Consider the following 6,651-nt stretch of genomic DNA (forward strand, 5'->3'; position numbering starts at 1 on the left):
CGATGGCCAACAGTAGATCATACTTGTGTTATTGGATCATATTGTGCCTTAATGGATCACGACAACCAATATTAGATCATACATGTCTTAATGGACCATATCGTAGAGGTGCACAAAATTTTTTCCATAAATGGTTTGTTTAACCGAACCGCCCGTTTTTTCTCATTTTTACTTTAACCGGTTTTTACTTTAAGCGATTAGGTTAATAACCATTTTCTTCGGTTCTTCATTTTAAACGGTTCAATGAATAATCGGGTTTTTTAGTTAAGTAACCGTTTTTTTTTAATTTTTTTAATTTTTTCGATTTCGGTTAATAACGGTTTCCGTTATTCAACGGCCATGAGGTTTAATGGATCACGATGAACAATAGTAGACCATACGTATTTTAATGGACCATATTGTGCTTTAATGGATCACGATGAACTATTGTAGATCATACATGTCTTAATTGACCATATTGAGTCTTAATAGATCATGATAGACAATACTAGATAATACAATGAATCATAATAGGCGTTAACGAATCATAATGGACAATAGTATATCATACATGTCTATTACTAAATTTTTTACTTATTCAATTTCAATAATCTTTCAATTTCATCTAAAAATTATTCATGTTTCCCACCTCACCAAAATCATCCCCGCCCAAATTTTCCCAATTTTATCAAAAACCCAAATCCCCCCTAATCCTTAAAACCTAAACTGAGAATTTGCCCTCCAACATCCCTCTCTCTGTCTCGCTATCAATCCACCAACAATAAGCATTGATTATTCAAGATCTCCGTGACCTACAGCTTCCAGCAGTGGTGTTGCTCAAGCGCTAAGAATTGTCTCTTGAATTCTATTTGTTATTCTTATTCTTTGATTGAAATATGTGCATAATTTTGTAATCTACACTAGTGTTAGGGTTTCAATCTGCAAAAATCGACTCCATCTGCTGTACGACATCTTTCTGTCTCCAAGGCAATAGATCTCAGATCCAAACGTAAACCAAACACCTCTGCTCGTGCTATCAATTGAAGAATCGGTGGTGGTGCTTCTAGGAGCGTGGACAAGCATGTATGTATGTGTGTACGTATAGATCGTTGGTAGCATTTGTTACTCATTAAATTTTAAATAAAAAATGCAGATTTATCAAGGTGCGAAGTTGATTTGGATTCAAAAGGTGAAAAGATGCATCAAGGAGTTGAAAAATTCATCGAAGCAGAACAGAGAAGAAAAACGTCTGGTGTTTGTTGGTGGGTCACTGGTGTTTGGAGCTGTTTGACCGGAAACCGGATGTCAGGTACAAAAATATGCTTGCGGATAATACTATGTGTTTACTTTGGGTCCATTTTGTGATTTGCTAGATATAAAGAGGTTAATTGTGATTTGCTATGTGTTTACAATGGTGTAAGGGGCAACATGTAAGGATCGCATGTCCTTTTCTCCCAGTTATCTAAACTTAAGATTGTAACCCACAACTGGTGATTTTAAGTAAGAGGTTTACCTTTGTTCCTTTATTATGCACACTTGTATTAAAAATGTTAACAATTTTTCTCAGTTAGTTTGGTTTGGTTTGTTAACCATGAATAAAGTCATAAACTACATCAGTAATTAAGATGACTTACTATATTTTTATTGTAAAGAGGTTAATTGTGAATTTTAAAAGGTTTAACTTGTGTGCATAAACTTGTGATCATTTAAGTGGCAGAGAGGCTAATTGTGATATGGATTGGGGTACTGATGGTGCAATGGGAACTTTATAAACATTGGTTCAATAGCACTGCTTTTGTAAAATTAGTGAATTGGGAAATTAAAAAGATTGATATAATTTCGTTATTTTTTTGGTAATTTTATAATTAGTCATTATAGTTATTTAAATATATATTTAATATATAATTAAGAAATGATATAAACAACGGGCTTTTTTAGGCTCGCAAGCCGGCTCGAGCTCGATAAGCGAAGCTCAGGCTCGTTTACCAAACAAGTTTGTTTTTAGGCTCGAGCTCAAACTCGTTTAAGCTTGGCTCTATTCGAGTCGAGCTTAAGTAGCTCGTGGGTTAGCTCGGCTCGTTTGCACCCATGGAACAACCCCAGTTTTGTTTTTAGATTCCATTTCTCATTATGTTAGATACTTTTGTTTGTATCCGATTTTTTTAATTATCTTGTAAAATGTGGGCAACTTTTTACTTGTGGGGATGGATCATTTAGTCAACTTTGGCTGGGTGATTACATGTCATAAAGTTCTCTTCTCTGATAAAAGTATCACATCTTGCATCAAGGCATGTTTACCAAATCACACTGGGAAAAAGAAAATTACCGTTGAAGACCGCGATGTGCGTGCCTAAACCTATTAAGATATAAGACTTCCAGTGATGCCAAATATCCAGGTAAAAAGCGTCCTTGTTCTTGTTATTGCCATGTGTGGTCTTTTTTCACTTTTTTTTGACGAGGCCTATGAAATTGGTTTAAGTGAGTGATGATTGTAGTCTTCTGAATAGCTTCAATTTTCGGAGATTTCTAATAGCTATTTAGGATCGTAAATGAACAATAATAAATTCATATTACATGCTACACATTTGATTCTTGAAACAATTCTTATTGCCGAACTTTGGTTGTTGAGTGGTAGTTTCCTTAGTAACGCAGGTGCATATACTGTATTTTTACTTACACCATCAGCTTGCCACTCACTTCATTTCTATAATATCAATCCAGATGTTAAAAGGTTTTGGAGCTTCTCCTTTAGTCTTATATGTTAGCCACTTTAGGATATGTTAAGTTTCATGAGGTTTTTTATAGTTCATTTATTACTGTAATTATAATATAGGTGATATCGCTACACCTGCCCTCTGGTGATACATCAATCGAGAGAACAATACAGATAGATAGAACAAGTGATCAGATTAAGGCTGGAAAAACAAATGGTTAACGAAGTAACAATAAGGTATGTCATATGTATATCTATGCATGTGGGGAATACTTATTCCTCATTTATTTATTGAAGACGATAAATAGTAAATTTTATAATTATTGTGTAGAATCGTGCAAGGAATCCAATGGGGGCGGATACTCTCAGCAAAGTTATCAAGCCCAGCCGGTGTGCCATAACAGTCGGATTCTATAGTTGAGTACATTGAAGTTGAAGAGAAACTGCTGGCCTAAAAACCAAAAACTTGGACTTTGTGCAGGCTGCTAGTCTCCCTCATGCAATTGAGACCATGTATAATGGTCTAGAGTGAGCCAGTTTATCAGAAGGTAAATCCCTCCTTGTCTTAAATGGTGCTGGCGAAGTGGGATCGCTCGTGATTCAGGTTAAACAAAATCAAGATGTTAAATGCTCAAATACATACATATTAATGATCTATGTTTGACCCGTACTTTGATTCTTTCAGGTCATTATCCTGCTGATTTAGTTACCTGCTGCAATTGATGGGGCTAGTTACCTGCTGAAGTTGATGGGGCTGGTATGTGCTATTGTTGGCACATATACATCGCTTGCAAGCATGCATGCTAGCAATAACCCAATTTCTACTGCTGTATAGAATTAAACCCCAGCAGCACCTGTTCCAGCAAAGGTAAACAAGGCTTGATCTGTCATGTTTATCTATTGTCACAGTGGTATTGAATCAGACAAGGAGCAAGAAAAAGAAAGAAGCATGAAAAAGTTTTTAGTTTGTGTACAGTCGTTTCCCTTTGAAACTTTTGTAGATAACTTTTGATTAGAAGTTTATGTTTTAGTATTTAAATTGAAAACTTATGTATGGATTTGTGCTTATTATTGTTAATATAATTTGGTTTTTTGGGTTTCCGATGTTTGGTGTTGTTTTAGTTTTAGAAAAAAATGAAAATAAATTGGCTAATTACACGACAATGGCCACATAAAACCAGAATAAATATGTGTGACCAAAGGTTAGCAAATAGCCACACTTAAAGTTATAAAATTTCATGTGACTATACATAATCATTCACCACACTTTTGTCACTTTGTTAAAATATGTGTGACAAAATGAATACAACAGCCGCACCTAAAATTACAAATGTGTGTTTAGAAATAGTTTTTAGCCACATTTCTAGTAAATTCATGTGGCCGTTGCTACCCTTTAGCCACCTAATGCTTGATTTCAACAACCCATTCACCATAGTTTTTATAGATTAATGTGGCTAAAGCTAACATTTTAGTGACTATATAATAGAAACGGTCACACTTACAGTAATTCATGTGGCTGTTGCTAACCTTTAGCCACACTTAATGGGTAAAAGCTTGATTAAAACAACCTTTTTTGCCACACTTTTTTTAATTACTGTGGCTAAAACAATTTCTTTTGGTAATTCATGTGACTATATAGTAGTAACGGTCACACTTAAAGTAAATACATGTGACCGTTGCTATCCTTTAGCCACACTTAACGGAGGAAATGCTAGATTTTAACAAAAAAAAGTGTTAGTACCCTTTAGCCACACTTTTAAGTTCTACGACCACTAAAAAGTGTGTGTGGCCGTATAATACCTACGATGACTCGAGCTTTGGTCACACTTGACCTGAAAAAAATACGTGTGGCGAAAGCCATATCGTCACACTTTTTTTGTGTGGCTGTGTCCCTATTTTGGCGTAGTAGAAACCTTTGATCTCCAGGTTCAAACAAGCGAAACCTCTAGGGTGACACACAAGCGAAACCTATTCTCGAGCCATTTTAGGTTATTTTTGAGCTGATTTAAGGTCTGAGCTTTTCAAGGGTTTATTATTACGTACTTTTACACAGTATGTCCAATTCTCAGTCCATTTTATCCGGCCAAACTGTCAGAAACCCACAAAGTGCTTGAAAACTGCCTTGATTCTGGTCAACTACCTCACAACTGGCTCTGATACCAATTGTAGGATCGAGTTTGTCCTTCGTTTGAGACAATCGGTACTAGCACCTACCGAATATGTAGCGGAAATACATATTTGGCATGAATCAAAGCAAAACTATAGAAGAAATGAGTAGAAACAGAAGAGATACACTTTAACAACGTTTTCTCATTCAACTTTCAGAAAATACAAGGTCAGCAGGTCGGCTACACTTGTGACATCAACGTCCAAAATGAGAAAACACTTGGGGTATTTATAGGTGAGATGGTTCCGCTTGAATGGTCATGACCATACAAGCGAAACCTTATCAAGTAGTTCCGCTTGTATGGCATGTGTCCATTCAAGCGAAACCTAAACATCAAAATCATACAATTTCAACTTTAACCCCTGTAAAATACATAATTAACCAAAATAGACCCTATACATTAATCAACTAAACCTAAGACGCAGGCTTTAGACATTATGCACCAACAGTTGCTTGCTAGGAAGCTTATGTCACATAGGACCTGGACGAGGCCTTAGTGACTTAAAAACAGTTATAAACAATGTGTAGTTTGTTTGTTTTGATTTAAAGACAATGTACATTACTTAATAATTCAATAAAACGAAACATTTGGTTATCATGGTTGTGGAACAATAATTCTGTCGCAACACTCCCCGACGTTTCCGCCACGGTTTGTTGTTTTAACGTGGTCGGGGTGTGACAAAAGAGTTGGTATCAGAGCCAATGGTTATAGGGAATTAGGTTATTCGCAATGCTTTGACCTAGACTATAACTTTAGGACCCTAACACAAGTTTACTTGTGCTTAGAATTTTAAAACAATACCGTCACCTATCCTTAGATGATAACCACGACGAGAACACAATAACGAATCCGCTTCGAAAATTAATCATGTATCCTTGGATGATTGATTACTAGGTTTTGAACCCTCTATTATATGGTTTTGAACCCTTTTGAGTTTTCAAAAATCTTGTCAAAGTTTGGGTCTAAATAATGTGAACACGTGCAAACTGGAAGAGTGAATGCCTGTACCCTGAGTTTTCTGTCTAAGGCTAGAGTGTTCGTACAAATCCGCATTATCGGACCAGTCACTCTTACCTGGGAACTCTTGGGGTGAGTGTTCACTTATAAGCGAGCATGTCTTCGTGATACATTATAGTGACCCATTTACTTTGATTAGTCGCCGCGTGTCGTTTGTTTGTTCGAGGTAACAAACAAATGATCGCCTTCCTTGTGTTTTGTCGATGTTTTCAATGCCTCCTTTGTTTTTTTTCCAATTATCAATCTCACTTGTTTCTCATGTTTCCTTGTTAGACAATGCCTCCTCGACGTGATGCTCGGATCGATGCTCGAACTTATACTGCTGAGGAAGTCGCAGCCCTTGTCTCTCAGCAAATGGCTGCTGTGCTTCCATGCATTGTGACCCAAATTCACGAACTATACAACAACAACAACAATAATAACAACAATAATTCACTGTGTAATTTCAAGAATTTCAATTCTGCGAAGCCGCTTAAGTTTTCTGGGTCGCAAGGAGCAACTGCGCTCCTACAATGGTTTGAAAGTATCGAGAGCACATTCTGACACGTGCAGTGTCCGAATGAGCGTAAGGTTGAGTTTGCATCTAGTGTGTTCGAGAAGCGAGCTCTTACATGGTGGAACAGAGTGATGCGTGATAGGGGGTGCTGAAGTGGCACTAGCACAAACTTGGGAAGAGCTCCGTGCTCTCATGATGAGAGAGTTCTGTCCCCGTCACGAGATTCGAGCTTTAGAACGGGAATTCGATGATTTGAAACAAGTCGGGGGAGAACACCG

General features: G+C 36.9%; 1 long non-coding RNA gene across 10 annotated transcripts; it reads left to right on the top strand.

Moving 5' to 3' along the window:
* Positions 1 to 601: 601 nt before the first annotated feature.
* On the top strand, positions 602 to 3,791 carry LOC110884447. Of its 10 annotated transcripts, XR_002561173.2 has the most exons (7): positions 605 to 1,062; positions 1,133 to 1,288; positions 2,268 to 2,375; positions 2,632 to 2,710; positions 2,813 to 2,929; positions 3,024 to 3,296; positions 3,378 to 3,791. It is a non-coding gene; the product is annotated as an uncharacterized LOC110884447 (long non-coding RNA). The 10 variants fall into 10 exon arrangements; XR_002561171.1 differs by having other exon boundaries at positions 603 to 1,062; positions 2,268 to 2,710; XR_004863588.1 differs by having other exon boundaries at positions 603 to 832; positions 904 to 1,062; positions 2,268 to 2,929.
* The last annotated feature ends 2,860 nt before the right edge of the window (positions 3,792 to 6,651 follow it).

Source organism: Helianthus annuus, chromosome 7 (genome assembly GCF_002127325.2).
Source record: "Helianthus annuus cultivar XRQ/B chromosome 7, HanXRQr2.0-SUNRISE, whole genome shotgun sequence".
In the NCBI taxonomy this organism is placed as follows: Eukaryota; Viridiplantae; Streptophyta; class Magnoliopsida; order Asterales; family Asteraceae; genus Helianthus; species Helianthus annuus.